The sequence below is a fragment of the Thermobia domestica genome, chromosome 9, assembly GCF_964235325.1.
Source record: "Thermobia domestica chromosome 9, izTheDome1.hap1.1, whole genome shotgun sequence".
NCBI classification, from domain to species: Eukaryota; Metazoa; Arthropoda; class Insecta; order Zygentoma; family Lepismatidae; genus Thermobia; species Thermobia domestica.
Genome location: NC_137462.1, coordinates 223498267 through 223515062, shown reverse-complemented (window position 1 = coordinate 223515062; position 16796 = coordinate 223498267). Strand labels below are relative to the sequence as shown.

At 36.2% G+C, this 16796-nt stretch overlaps 1 protein-coding gene across 5 annotated transcripts in view; it reads right to left on the bottom strand.

Annotated features, from left to right (window-relative positions):
• Positions 1-16796, bottom strand: part of LOC145660611 (pleckstrin homology-like domain family B member 1) — an 865216-nt gene that overhangs the window by 483846 nt on the left and 364574 nt on the right. The window lies entirely within an intron of this gene.

Sequence of the window (16796 nt, the reverse complement as noted above, 5' to 3'; positions counted from 1 at the left end):
GTGTGAAAGTGGTGCGGTGAAATGGGCTACCTGAGAGACTTCCAAAGAGGCATGATCGTTGGTGCCCGTCTGGTTGGAGCTTCAATGGAAACAGTGGCGAACATTGTGGGCGTATCGAAAGGCACTGTGTCTAATGTCACGACGGCATACACAATTCATATGCAAACGATGTTTGCAAAGCACAACACTGGTCGAAAGACAATCCTGTAAGATAGGGACCGGAAGGCATTAAAACGGATTGTAGCAGCTAAAAAGAAGATCACTGCAATAAAAATTACGTCTGAACTTAATTCAGCCTACAGAACCCGGTTTCATCGAAAAAAAGTGCGACGGGAACTTCATAAAATGAAAATTTATGGCAGTGCCGCTATCGCCAAACCCCTGGTCACAGCAGTTAATGCGAAGAGGCGTATCCAGTGGTGCAAGGACCACATGAGCAGTGGACTCATGAGCAGTGGAAATACGTAATGTGGTCCGATGAATCGACCTTCATCTTCTTTCCAACAACCGGTCGTGTTTACGTATGGAGAACACCGTCGCAGGCCTATGATACAGACTGGCTGCTCCCAACTGTAATGCATGGGGTGGTTCTCATCCCGTCATATTTTTAAAAGAAATACGAACAACAATAGTAGGATGATTTGGAGACTTTCAAAAGAACATTTAATGTCAAAATCTGTCACGCCTTTAATGAAGAATTCTTTAATTGTGACCAGATTTATAGGAAAATATGAATAAATGAATTAGTAGAGCATTAATTGATTGAATAACGTTTCTAAATTATTAAATTTTGCGAGATCTGATGTAGAATTAATGAATATAACTGTGAATAGTTTGAACCCTACAATTAAATTTAAATATCACTCATTCTAGCCTTGGAACTCCTTGTATAAATTAAAAGACAAATTCTGATCAAAACATATATTAACTAATAAATAACAGTGTTACAGTTTCGGCAAATTAACTTAGCATTCATCAGACACATTATCCTAAATTTAAATGTTTAGGAAACACTATTCCTAGTAGTTTACATGAATATTACGTACTAAAGGTTTTCAATACCAGCAATGTAAGCGTTCTAAGAATGAGTATGTTAACAAGTGATAAAAATTAAAGAAATATGTTAGTAATTGTAGCTCCCATAATGTGTGTAAGATAGAGAGTCGTTTAGAGTTGAGTTGATTTTGAGTTTAACGCCCCTTTCAGCAGCGAGGCTATATGAGACGGGACCTACTGATTAACGTGGATTCCGAACCACATGAGCTATCACCGGGAATCGAACCCGGGTCTTCCACGTCAAAGGTGCGTACGCTAACCGCTTAGCCACGAAGGAGCTCAGTGTCGTTTAGAGTATGGATTTGATATACCTCGTAGCAGAGGAGCCCGAAATGATGTTCCAGTAAATACAGGTGATCAGGAGGAGAAAATATCTGCAAATAAGAATAAAAATCGTAAGGATATTACTGTATAGTAGGGGAAAAATGCACGAGGTTTATGGTCTAATGATTCCAATGCTAAAAATATAGTACAATCCATGGCACAAAATAAATTTACGACGTTAATTAGTGGTCGTGTGAATGGAATGAACGTTAAAACTTATATAGACACAGGCACTTTATTCAATTTTTCGTCCGACGAGTTACTAGAAAAACTTAAAATGAGCCAATGTAGGAAAGTTAACTATTTGAAATGGCTACTGCGGCCGGAAAAATAGTTTCTAATAAGGAAGTTCCATTGAATGCTGAGGTGGCAGGTGTCAAACAAGCAAATTGTTTCCGAGTGGTGGATTCGTTCCATTGAGGTATTCTATTGGGAATTCCATATTTGAGGGCTTTACAAGCAACGGTAGACTTTGTGAATGACCTTTGGTTACGTAATCGTTTAAGACGAACATCTATAGAATAGTTAACTGAAAGAATTCCGTCTTCTGTACACTCTGAATATAATAGATTACGCGATTCAAATAAGTTCGAAGAGAAGTTATCAGCTTTTATCTATTTCTATTTAAAATAAAGGAGCATCGCTGCGTAGGACTGTAGTTAATAAACATTTGTTAGAAACCCGTATTCAGTGTGATCGGTCTTTAGAAGGAATTGAGGAACAATTACTAGAAGTACCGGGTAGTAAAGATAGATCAGGAGAAGTGACAAGCTATTCAATTACGGCTACAAAGAGTGAGACTTCTCATTCTCATTCATCGGAAAGAAAGGTTATGCCAGAAAAGTTAATATGATCTTCATTGCAACGGAATAAAAGAGTAACATCAGCTGATGTGTTTGGCCAAGGTAAAAGACTGATAGAAAGGTCAACATTTTGTAATCGTAAAGACCACTTACAAACTGTAATAATAATTTGATATCTAGAATTGTTGACAATCACTCGCAGAATCACAGTAATAGAGGAGGATTCGGTTACATGGATGGTCATTCACTTACACATAGTATACTGTTAACCTCAGAAGGAAGTGAGGACCACTTATTAATATTAAATGGTGAAGTAAAATCCGGTGAGATTGATAGCCAATGCCAATATACTAGCATGCAATTTATATCCGGAGATATTGGTGGCCAGCCTCAGAATATCAATGTGGGAATTTATATTAAAAGTACTGCTGACCAGTATCCAAACCGAAATTAGCAGGTTAGCTTAATAGATATAGGTGAATTTTCCAAATTTCACACCAAAGGATTTATATCGGTGAATCTAGATGACCAATTGAAAGATTTGAATGAAAGGTTACGATTGTGATGTATGAGTGACCAATTTTACTATCAATCAAGTGTTAAATCCAAAGCAGGGGATCCAAGATATTTAAATCATGAGAATGGTCGGCCAGTTTTCAGAATTTAATGAGTGGTTGACTGAATAAAAAATAGTCAACGATAGCAGAGATATCGAAACATTCTGATGCAGAGTTAACTTGGTTTAGATCAGTAGACACTGACCGACAGTTGAGAAAACTTGTTGTATCTTTGGCACCTAGTGACTCTGGTAAACAGTTAAAACAACTTCCCTATTACGGTAGATCAGGTGATATGGGCGGTCATTTGAGAGAACCTAATTTATATTTAGAATACTGAGTTCCTGACGGACATTTCACTTAATTTACCTGTTACGTCGGTTGGTATGAGAAGCAAATCTAGAAATCTTAGTGCGTATGGTGCACCAGTTGATATGGGTGGCCATGCAAGTAAACTTAAGGTACCTACTACATCTGGTTACATGGGAGACCATTTAAATTAACTTAGTGCGCAAGTTAGATCAGGTGACATGGGAAACCATTAAATCAACTTAGTGTTCAGAATATAACAGTTGATATGGGAGGCCTTGTGGATCATTAACGGTTAATACAATAGGTATTCAAAGTAATGCTACTTCAGGTGTCACAAATAACGGAGATTCTCAATCGAATTTTTCGGAGGAACAAATACAACACCTTTCAGATAATTAGTTTGATATTTACGATATCTATGAACAGTGTAATGAATTATTGCGTAAGAGGGACGGGACTTCTCAAAATAACTCCTCAAGAGAGAAACCTTTAACTACACAGTTGAAAGCGTTATGAGTATGAAGCAGTACTGTTTTCACGCTTATCTTATGTGAATCAATGAACAATCGCCGTTCTGCTGGATAGTGTTCGTAACAAAAGTACTAAAATAAACCATTAACATTGATACAAAATACAATTCCTCCCGTCTCTGCAAAGTAAGATGAAACTTTACTCTCACGGGTTTGAAACATACTGATTTTGACAATTTTCTCCAATAGATTCTACTCCTGAAGTCGAGAGCTTGTGTCGCTTAAATATAAAAACACATACATAATTTGTTCTCTATAATATATATATTAGATAAAATATTACATATATATACTTTCAAGTGAAAATTTTCAATCTTGCTTCGCTCCTTCCTTGTCTCATGCGGAGAGAGAATTAAAAAGCCTAAAAAAACCTTAAACAGAGCTACACAAGAGCAGAAAGATTTAGAGACTACTCAATATTTCGGGAAGCATTTTTATATTTGTGAAAATTAAACGAAAAAATATTTGTCCTTGGTAATAATTCTTCAATTAGTACTCCTAAGTAATTTACATCTTTTATACAATTTTATACAAAATTAATATACTTGAACGCATTAACTTGATAACTTGAACGTATTGAAAGTGTCGTACTCTTTTACCTACTTTTATTAGACCGTCAGTTCATTCAGCCGAACGGTCAATACCTATTCCGGAAGAGGACTCATTCGATTCCCGACCGAATCGAAACTTAATATTCTATCTTTGTCGCCAGATGGAATATTAAGGTCGCTTACTCGACTAAACGACCTTTTTAGAAATTGCACCTAAAAGAGAACTTACTCTATCCCCTACAGGTTAAATAATGAAATGTCTCTTGCAGCTCTAATTTGGCTGTTCCTACTTAAAACTTCTTAAATAAAAAAAATCCGCAGCTATGGATCACTCAGCTAGCTAGGTAAAAAGAAAATCAAACCGAATGCCCTCTTATTCAAGGGACAATCAAAAATGCATATCTAAATGCCCCCTCATTCAAAGAATCAAAAAAATAAAACTCTAAATTCTCCCTCACTCAAGAGGCAATAAACAACACACATTAAATGCCCCCTCATTCAAGAGAAAACCAAAAGATTACGATTACTACTACTACTACTACTAGTAATAATAATAATAATAATAATAATAATAATAATAATAATAATAATAATAATAATAATAATAATAATAATAAAACACCTGCAGTCGACATCATTCAGGCGACCGGATATTAGAAGCAAAAGAGAACAGCGCCTCCTCATTCCGAAAGTGGTTAAAAAAAAAAAGAAAGCTTTATCTGGTTCGTTGTATTACGACCGCCATCACCTATTAAAAAAATAACTTAAATTTCTCTCTATCAAACTCTGTTCCAAGCTCACTTATCCCGAAAGAAGAGTTATCATAATTACATTAAAAGAAGTAGTCTCAATCACTCAAGAGAGCTGCCCAATATACTTTAGCGCAAAAATTTAAAATACTAGTTCAAAATAAAAGGTAGACTACCTTATACTAGGAATCTAACAAAAAATCCTTATTTTATCCTATCTAAAAGTGTCTTAAGTTTCTAAGATTTAAAAAGAACGATAGGTTATGTCTCAGAGCCGGCTACTCATTCTGTAAGTCCGGATGAGTGGTATAAAACTTCATCCCTGCGTCCCTTCATTATAGGAGGCGCAAAGGGGAAAGGATCTTTGGGAGATGTGTATAAGTCAGTGGTCTAAAAGAGATTGTTACTCCCCCACAAATATGGACCGTATTTATACGCTCGACCTCCCAACAAACCAAGCAGCTATATGTTCCACAGAAAAAAAAAAAAAATCTTATACCGCGGACTACTACTACTACGGAGAAAAAGCAACTAAAGCCCAAATTATTATATGCGAGAAAATATCTTAAACAATAAGAAATTAAAAATTTCATGACAATTAATAAAACCAATATACCAAAAAATTAATGTGTTGATTTTTTAATCAACACAAGCTCAAGATTCGCGATTTTGTTCTTGATAGATTTACATCCCATGCCAGGACGTTTAACATTCTTCTGTGATGAGATGCATATGAAAGAAATGATGGTTCGAAGTCGATGTCCTCGTTGCCTAAACTTCCTTCTTTTTCATCAAATGTACAATTTTCGAGAGCTTTCTGTGCAAGTAACTCTTTACTATTGGGCACTGAGCGTCTTGCTGATTCGAAATTAGGATATTGGATGTGATGTTTTGATTTTGAGAAGTCTTTTGCAAATGTCAAACAAAAGTCACCAAACTTTACGAACACCTGCAACTGCAAACCACAAAACAAGTGGCAGCGCTTGTTCGTCAATGTGCCAGCAGGTCATGGATTTGAAGAAAGAAAGAAGAAAAAAAAAACATGATTGAACATAAGTTTCTTTTTATAACAATGCTGAACTGATAACGATATCAAGTACTGGAGAGAAAAATTCAAACGAATTCACAACTGTTTCTTACATTATATATAAAGACGGCGTTTCTCGAGAAAACTGTACATGATGGGAAGAAACTAATCGTAGTTTCAGAAGGCACGGTGGTTCAGTGGTAGATTGCTTACCTTGGTGCGTGGGGTCCCTGGTTCGATCCCGGCCAAGTAAGTTAGTGGTGTACAACATCGTGTCCGTGGTTTTTCTTGGGATACCCCCTTTTCATTTCACCTATTCTCCGATCATCAATCAGTTGCTTTAATTATCGTCTCCCTTAGCCTAAATCCGCATAATCACGGGACGTTAAACCAAAAGATTTCATTTTTATTTCATTTAATTGTAGATTCGTGTTTAGCTTGCAAAACATGCAATAGAAAAACGTATTTTTAAGGAAAGAACAAATTTCGTGATATACAGTGTTATTTAAATAAGAAGCCCATATTCCAAATTTTATATCTAATTTTCACACATTCCAAAATATGAATGTTTTAAGATAATGACTGTCGTCTTTCCTTTTCATCACCCCAACTCTCCTTTAAGTGGAATTTCCAAAAGTCTTCCGGTAGTGAGATTTTATACCAGAAACCCTATGCCGTGTCCAAATTTTAGGCTTCTATCTTAAGCGGTCTGGAATGGGCGTGTGTGTGTGTGTGTGTGTGTGTGTGTACATGGCATTCCTTTCATGTAATTTGATTAGGTGCAGTACATCCCTTTTATTTTCTTCAAGATACTGCATATTAAATAAATCTCCAGTAAAACCAGTAGCTCTGGCAACCATTTATGCAGTTGATGTGACATTTAAGCAAGGAAATTAGTTCGGAATTTTGTCACATACACAGATAAGCCAAATGAGTAATACATATGGTACTACACTAACTATAGCTAGAGTAACAACATTAATAAACGCTTCCTATACCTTTTATGACTTTTTAAAATTCAAAAATTTGTAATTTTTTCAAAGTTTAAGGTATGATATCTCTCCTGGAACAAGGAATAAAAATTAATTGTTTCACAAAATATACATTTGTATAAGAAAAGTTGCACATGAATGTACGAACATTGAACAATTATCGTGAATTTGCTCCTTAGCTCAATTAAAACAAACATACAAACAAACAAACAAAAAGACAACGATGAGTTGAACTTGAACAATAGATTGAAGATGTTTATATGCTTTATCAACTTGCACATATAAATATAAAGGCGAAGACGACGACGACTTGAAATTGCGCAATAAATACCTATGTTTAAATAATTTATATATATATATATATATATATATATATATATATATATATATATATATATATATATATATATATATATATATATATATAAAACTTGCTATCTATATAACTTTCATTGTACATATATATGAAGGTAGATAAATGCTTTATCAACTTCAACACATATATGTAAAGACGAAGATGACTTCAATTCCACGATAGATATATTTTCACTGCTATTTCCACACACTATTACACGGTGTGATTGAAAAGTACCGGAACTTTTCCCGCCGCGTGGCTCCCTGGCGTTCGAAAAATGTGAGGGGTGGGGAAAAATGTGCGCGGGACCTTCCTCTTTCAAGCGGAACTTGGCCCAGTGCGCTGCGAGCAGCGATTGAGAAAGCATCGCTGTCCGCGCGAACGTCGTTTAGGTCGTCAGTCACGTTTTTTGAGCGCCGAAAATGGAGTCAGATTGACCAACGCTACGCCATCAAGTTTTCCGTCAAACTAAAAAAGACGTTCACCGAGACCCAGGACCTGCCCAAGGAAGCCTTTGGGGAAGATGTGATGTCCCGTACTCGGATCTTTGAGTGGTACAAGGCCTTCAGGGAAGGCCGGGAGGACGCCGATGGCGAACCACGCTCTGGGAGGGCGTCGACGTCGAAAACCGATGAAAACGTCGACCGAGTTCGCGAATACCTGAACCTGGACCGTCGAACAACCCTCCGGGAGATCAGCGAAGAACTTAATTTGACACACTATGCAGTGCAAAAATTGTGACTGAAGAATTGAACATGCGGAAGGTGTGCGCCAAACTGGTCCCCAAGGTGTTGACCGAGGAGTAAAAAAAACTGCGAGTGAAAATGAGTCGTGAAGTGCTGGATTGTGTGGAAGCCGACGAAGAGTTATTAGACAGTGTGATCAGTGGTGATGAAACATGGTGCTACGAGTACGACCCCTCGGTGAACTTGATAGCGTAGCGTTGGTCAATCTTTGACTCCATTTTTGGCGCTGAAAAAACGTGACCGACGACCAAAATGACGTTCGCGCGGACAGCGATGCTTTCTTAACCGCTACTCGCAGCGCACTGGGCCAAGTTCCGCTTGAAAGAGGAAGGTCCCGCGCACATTTTCCCCCACCCCTCACGTTTTTCCAACGTCAGGAAGCCGCGCGGCGGGAAAAGTTCCGGTACTTTTCAATCACACCCTGTTTAGAGCTATATAACAGAAATCCTCTTCAAATAAGAAGAAATCCACTATTCATCAGCGAAAAAGAAATAATAATAACAATAAATATTAACCTATTTTTCTTTCAAACTTGAGAAACCTTATGTTTAACATTTTTCTAATATCACTGAGTGGTGTTATGGAACACGCTTATTTCTTTACGGAGCTTTCGTGGAATAAATACTATCTGATTTCCTACTGGTGTTGTAACTTCAAGATATGATACTTTATATATATATATATATATATATATATATATATATATATATATATATATATATAGAGAGAGAGAGAGAGAGAGAGAGAGAGAGAGAGAGAAAGAGAGAATAATTTTAAGTGTGTTCCAGTCCAACCAAACAACTTGTCTTGTTCCTTTCACTGACAATTTTCAAATGTGATTTTAAGTGCTTCGATATGAGTAAAAGTTCCTTCTTTTGTGACGAAAAAATAGGTAAAACCTTTAAATGTTTTCTTTCTAGAAGTTGTGCATTTTCTCTACAATGAGGAATTTGGCCTGTTGCTCTTTGCAACCTGGCTTTATTTACTTCACTTTTTGTTATGCCTCCTACATAACTGAAGACATTATTGTTGCAGCAAGAGGCAAAAGCCACTCGGTTGTTATTAAAAATCTGTTTTATGATTAGTAAATAATCCTTCCACTTTAGACAAATTTTCTTTCATACACAATTTGACGTGAGCATCAACTGTATCAACCGCCTGTGTGCTTTTCTAGTCACTTTGGATACAAATTGAATACCTTGGTCTTTTATTTGCTGTACTTATTCTTAATTCAATTACAATGACCAGTTCCCTCTTTTCAAAGGCCTTTTCTTCTTCATTTCTTACTACTTCTATTTTTATTATTAAAGTGCATTATTATTATTTGTGATTACCTCAGATAGAACACTTTAACCAGGCATAAGGAAAACACGCGTCAAATTAGATTAATAATTATTGTAAAAACTGGAATCGACTTGAAAATGTTACATGTAAAAAAAAAAAATAAATAAATAAATAAATAAATAAATAAATAAATAAATAAATAAATAAATAAATAAATAAAAAAAATAAAAAAAATCCAGCAGTACATAACACACGTGAAACAATACCACGATTTGAATACTTTTTTTTTTTCACTCTGGAATGTCTGATTTCCGTCTGTCTTTTCTTAAATTCATGTAACATTAATAAATTTAAATGTTTTGATAACAATGACTATATATATGTCTGTATTTTCATTCATTTTCAATATTGTCTGAAGAAGGATATGTTAGATATCCGAAACCGTTATTATTTGTGATTGTTTATCAATTTTCTTTAATTTTCAAAATTAACTTTTTTACTTGAATATTATCAGCTTTTTCTTAAGGTGTAAGCCAATCCTCATTAAAATTGATTGAAATACTCTTTCTAGATTCGGATTTTTATAAAGCATCGATCAAACAAAATATCTTAAATCAGTGCAGTCTGAAGTATCCAATATATTTAGCGAAAAGTCATCCAAGTGCTGACCAGTTTTAGAATACTGACTCACAATTGTTTTACAATCTGGATTCGAACAAAATTCTTGGAAATGTCCGTAACTGTTCCATTTCTAAACAATTTTTTATTCCGCATACCAGAGTGAAAATTCAGTGATTTTTATCGGATTTCTACGAAATCTTTGGACGCATCGCTTTTTAGTAGTGATTTGTTTCTATGCTGTTGTCATATAGTCGCGAAGAGTTAAACTAAAAGAAAAAATAACAGCTAATGTTGCTTTGATATGAAGTATAGTGGAGTTAGTGCGTGTAAGTGATGGGAAAACTGAAAAAGTGCAGTTAACCGAATAATTGCAGTTAACCGATGTTGGTGCTTAATATAATTTCAGCACCGCCAAATATTATATACTAAATTACAAAATATGAAAGATAATAGAGACTTTAGTTAATGCTTCGCTCGTAGAAATATAAAAGTAACTAGTTAGTCGTTTTCTAATGAACAATCATTCTTGACGATGTAATATTTAGTAATAAAACCGATGTCTTATCAATCAAAAAGTGTGGGAAGTGACGAGAATCGGAGGACTTCAGGATTATTGCGCTGTAAGCGGGGACGAGAGCAAGCCACGTATCTTACTACGTCTGGCAATACAAAAGACTCTGAAAGCAATCCTGATAAACTTGGCTTTACTTGGTTTTCTTCGATGAATTAACGAAGAACATTCCAGTTTTATTCCCTAATAATAACAGAAGAACTCTGATGAAGGGCTCGAAAAAGTGAACTGTTCGTTTTATAAAGATTTAAGAATACAAAGATTTAAGTTATCTTTGTGATGAAATTTGGCTTGACGTCCGGTGCTTGGGGTCCCTGGTTCGATCCCAGCTCGCACCGTGTGGACTTTGTGCTGGACAAACACCGTGCTCATGGGTTTTCTCGGGGTTCTCCCGTTTCCTCCAACTTTCTTCATTCCACCATTTCACCCATCTCTCATCATCACCATCTCCTTTAGCCCAACCGGCATAACCGTGGGACATAAAACGTGGATTTCATTTTTTTTCAACAAATCAATTGATTCACTCCTAAAGTATAGTGGTAATAATCCATGAATTGAAGCGTGTGCTATTTCGTTACGTCCAAACTGTATTTTTCTGAAAATCTTACCGTCTGGGAACGTAAGTTTGAATACTTTGACATCTTTAGCTGTAGTGGGCATTAACGAATGTCATTACACTTTGAATACAGTGAGTAATTCTGGTTTTGTGACCCTATTTTTCACTAAGAATCAGTGTAAATTACTTTGTTTCGTCCCCGAGCTAGTACCCACTTACATCGTAAAATCTACATTTGAGCACGCAACATCACCAGAAGAAGTTCTGTACAGATGAGGTACAAATAGGATGATACTTTAAGTAAAAATGTACTGGCTTGATTTCTTGATTCACAAAGGCATTAGCTGTTTCTAATTGAGATCGACGCAGCCACTTACATATGTGTTTTACCCTTCATGTGACTAGCCCTCGTGATATTAACACACGATATTAAAACGTATACTCATTCTCACGTTGTTACTCATTCATTAGATATTCTTGCAGTAATGTTTATTACTTTGTGTTTACTATTAATTTCGCAGATTTAGGTATTTACGAAATTCTATTTTCCAGTAACAAATACTACTGCGAAAGTAAACTAAATCCCCATGCAAGAAAGCAAGCAAAAATTAGTTTATTCCTGAGAAAAATAAAATCCTGTTCCGAATATTATTGACATGCACAAAAGAAATCAATCCTGTAAATTCGTGGTTTCAAAATTCCCGAAGGCGCTTTAAAGTTATTGACAGACGAAATCTCGTTGCTTGACATTTCTACTTCGCATTAAATCATTAGTTTAACTTCACATAAATGAGATAGTAATTACTGAGTTAATGACGTAAGAACGAAAGGAATGCGAATAGGAGAGATAATGGGAGAATCCCTCTGTCTCGGTGTTTATTTATCATAAAAGCAATATCGCGAACCTATAGATTCAATGCGGAAACCTTGGCATCAGAAGCGAACACTTTACCGACTACATCACTGATTTTGTGTTCCGGTATAAACAAGCAAAATATTTTACACCCGCATAACATCTAAAACATTCTCGACCTCTTGGATTAGTTTCCTTGATTCAATGTAACACGTGAAAATGAACCATCAGGAAGAAGGGACTGGTTGATCCTCTAGTTCCAAACCCAAGGACTTTGAAAATAATAATATTAATAGTAATAATAATAAATTAATTAATTAATTAATTAAACAAAAACAAGATATAGAACGGCAAGATAGGGGGACATGATATTGATCCGATTTACGATTCTTTTTCCTACAATAAAGTTATAAAGAAGTTACCATTAAAACAGAAATTGCACATCATGAAACTTAGTTACTTCCACACTGTACTGGAAACAAATTAATACTATTTTACGACAATTTGAATCGTAAACTCTAACAGTCCCTTTTTCTGTTCTTTGATTTCATCGTGAATTGCTACATAAGGAAATTCGGTCTTTATTACGTATTTTCGGAAAGGAGTGTCCCCACAGAACGACCTTCAACCTCATAGCACAAGAACAGCTTCAGTGCCGCCTTCTCATAATTTACACTTCAGTTACAAAATATATTTACATGTCTTGTCTGAAAGAATCTTGTTTTTAACACTTAGGACATTTCTTATTTACATTCAGAAAGCATACAAAAATTTAACTCAAAGAATTATTAAATAGACAAAAAGTGAAATTTTATTTGAACTCATGTATCATAAAGATTGTTACCAAATCGATGCATCATTTTTAATATCATATTTTTAAAATGAGAATAAACAAAATTTCTTTAAAACTCATGAGGCGCATCATCATTAATTATAAACACGTAACTATTGATAAAAAATGAATTAATATGCAGCTATAAATGTACAACAACAATTAATAAATATTACATTATAGACGCAAAGAGCAAAGTTCAGAGTACACTTTTTTGGGGCCGCGGTGGCTCAGTGGTAGAGCGTTCACCTCTAGTGCATGGAATCTTGGGTTCAAACCCTGCTCCCACCAAGTGAACTTTGTGGTGGACAAACACCGTGTGTGTGCGTTTCCTCGGGGATTTCCTGTTTCCTCCCATTTCCTTCATTCCACCATTTGATTCATTGCTCATCATGACTGTCTTCTTTAGCCTAGCCGGTATAACGGTAGGACGTAAAGCTCAAAAATTTCATTTCATTTTCAGAGTACACTTTAGTATCTATAGACGTATCCCATATTTAAAGGTCAGGAAACCGAGGAAATTAGTCCGACTATCCACTCTCGCGAGTTAAGCACTCGTGCTCAATCGGACTCAATAATAAAGCGCAAGCCCGAGTGAGCCCGAGCCCCACTGAAATATGTGAGCCCGAGCTCAGTTGAGAGAAGTGATCACGAGCCCGAGTGAGCTCGAGCCCAGTTGAGGGAAGTGAGCGCGAGCCCGAGTGAGTGCGAGCTCAGTTGAAAGAAGTCGGCGTGAGCCTGAGTGAGCGCGAGCTCAACTAAGTGTGAGCCCGCGCTCGCTTCGCACTGACGTGGACTCATTTGCTTCAGAGAGAGAGAAATAAACGCACTCCATGTGCAGAGTTGAAGAGTTATTGAAACAACTTCACAAACGGAAGAAAAAATCACATTCTTGACGACTGTTTGAAGTCCGAGTTCCTATTTTATTGTTCAAAGGACTTCAAACACAATTCGATAAAAACTTCATAATTATTATGAGGGGATGGTATTCGTGCGTATCCCTAATCAGGCACGTAGCCTAAAACTTCATTTTGGAGGAGGTTCGGTAGGGCTTTGCGACATCTGGAATTAGATATCGATATCGAGAAAATATCGAAACTTGTTCGATATATAGAAATATTGAACTATAAACAATATCAAAATATCGAAAATTTAGAAATATCAAACATACCGAAATATCAAAAATATCGATCAAAGATTTCCATATCGATATTTTGCTATTTAAAAATATCAATCGTTCGATCGAAATACCGCACAGCCCTAGGCTCCAACTGCTGCCACCTTTAAAATGAATGTGAAAATTGATAACTAATCTTCTATAAGTAGTATTTTTTGGAGGGGGGACTGGACCAACTCCCTGGCTACATCCCTGCTCATGATTCACCAGATTCACCATATCGGGGTGTAACCAAGGTGTGAAATCATGACAATCGAAGTGGGGAAAGACTGACTGAAGAGTAATAAATATATATATATATATCGAATTATACCGCTGAACACTATATCACCAATTAATTAGATACTTCTGTAATTATTTTGCAAACTTCTGCTATTATTTCAGTTTATTCTCCCAAGGGCAGATTTCTAGTGGGAGGAATTTTCTTCCAATATTTAGTAGGGGAAGTTCCCCGTCCCCCCAGGGTTTCGCACTCTGGGTATAACTAGCGAGAGAGCAAGATTCAGAGAATTAATAAAGCCAGTGAAAGGTGTGTTGACAGTGTTTATTCCCGTGACGATTATTGCTTCTTTTAATATACAAAGATGATCCAGTAATCGTCAGGTGTGGCGAACTTTGGTACAAGTAAGCAAAATGCGATCCAGTAGTCGACACACTCATTAAGTTATTAAAATCGCTCATAGATATAAAATTTGGCACGACAAACGTATTCTAGGGATATTAAATCTAAGGTTCAATCACCCAGATTAATAAAAACTATAGTATCGCAATTGATAAGTGAGAAAAAACATACCTGATTCTCTTGTACACAAGTGAACACTTTCCTGCGCGTTGTTTCATCACACATTTAGCTACTTTTCCGGAAAGCATTCCTCCACCGAGGATTCTGTTGTTACACGTCACGTGACAATGTGAGAAAGAGTGTAACGAAGTTAGCAGCGTATATATGAACTTTTAATCTCGTGTGCTTTTCTTATTTTAAGAATTTTAGTGCAAAAACGACTAATGATGCAGTGACGACCACTGGTGCTTTTACCGTACTTCTCTTATAATACAATCGTCCAATATTTGCATCATCGCATTCACGATCGGTATATCATAACGTAATTTAAATATCTTATTCAATACGGTGACTAAAAGACAATAAAATCACCTATAATTTAAAACCAATAAAAATCATTGGAAAACATTATTACAAGCTCTCTCCACTGGCCTAGTAGCTACCACGCACGCCTTTGGTGGGAGAGCATTGAACGACAGTAGTTCGGTATCCACGTTACAACTATAAGTACACGTCTTATATAGCCTCGCTGATGAAAGGGGACGCTAAACGACAATCAATTAATTAATCAACAGTATTGCAAATTTCAGCTGCATAAACAACCTATGTCTTGTAGGGCTGGTTAAATTCATTTTGTTAAAGCAGCTGTTTAACAAAATTTCAGTATTAACGTGTCCGGTATTTCTAGTTAGAGATAAGAAAAAATATTATTTTGTAACTAAATGATAGCTCTATCCACGTAGAATCTGAAAGCAGAAACAATGAAAATCGGAACAATACTGACTGACATTATTTTAACAAAAATCTATTTAGATACTATTTGGGCTGTCGCAAAAACAGGAAAAGTTAGAAAATTCCGATTAATTTTAACACCTGTACCAGGAGTGGAAATTGGAGGGGGGGAGTAAACCATTAATCACCCCATTTCACAGCTGTTCAAACTCCCGAGCTCGGCACTGGCGCTCATCAAGGGTCGGGCTCAATAATTGAGCACGAGCCAGAGTGAGTCCGAGTTCAATGAAATAAGTAAGCGGGAGTCCAAATGAGTGTGAGCCCAACTGAGGGAAGTGAGCTCGAGCCCATTCGAGAGAAATAAGAGCGAGCGAAAGTGAGCGCGAGCCCAGTTGAGACAGGTGAGAGTGAGCCCGAGCCTAGTTGAGATTGGTGATCACGAGTGCGTATGAGCGAGAGCCCAATTGAAAGAAGTGAGCGCGAGCGAGCCGAGTGCAAAATGGCCATCTATGGCACACACTGATGTGCAACTTTACCTGCAGTTTTTCTAAACTTGTAAGTATTTTATAAATAAACCTCTTTGCGAATTAAAATACCTTGAAACGGAAAGTCACAAGGTAAAATACCAGTAATCGTATTCCAAAATCCTTATATCTGCGTGCATATCTACCCCCATTTAATGAAGGATAGAAACTCCGATAAAATAGGAACTAGTTGGAACGAAAACGAAAAAATGTTAGAATTGTGCGTGCAACAAAAATGAATTGGACTGTTGACACAACAGCAGTTTCGGATGATTCATCAATATGATATTCCAGTACAAAAACGAAAGCAAAAGGTAATGCGCATAACTCAAGACCGTAATTTTGTTACACATCATTAGTGGGAAACGCAGATAAGTTTCTGAGTTTGAAGCTGGCGATTAAGAAAACACACTCTCAACCATATCTGAAAGCATCTCAGAATTTTCAGTCTAAATTTCATAAAATCTCATTCTTCTAAATTCTTACTTTTAAAATAATACTCGGATCTTTCCTAGCCATCTCAAATTCCCTAAACATTTCCCGGATTTCCAGGTATGTCGCCATCAGAGATATCATACTTCAAATTTTGGAAAATTTTTAATTTTAAAGAATTACAAAAATTGTAAGAAGCAATTGTCAAGGATGTCCTCTAGTTACCATACGTACTTACAATAAAAAAAAAATCAACTATAGTAACTCACTTCTTCATTTTAAACTTCAGCTCTGAAGAGTGTAATTTAACTCTCGATACTAAACTTAGGGAATAACTTTGACTTCTTGAGGCTCAATTAAGGACACTAATGCTAAGAGAGTAAATTAAATAATAGAAAGTGTTAAAGAAACTGTGTTTGTTGCAATCTTTT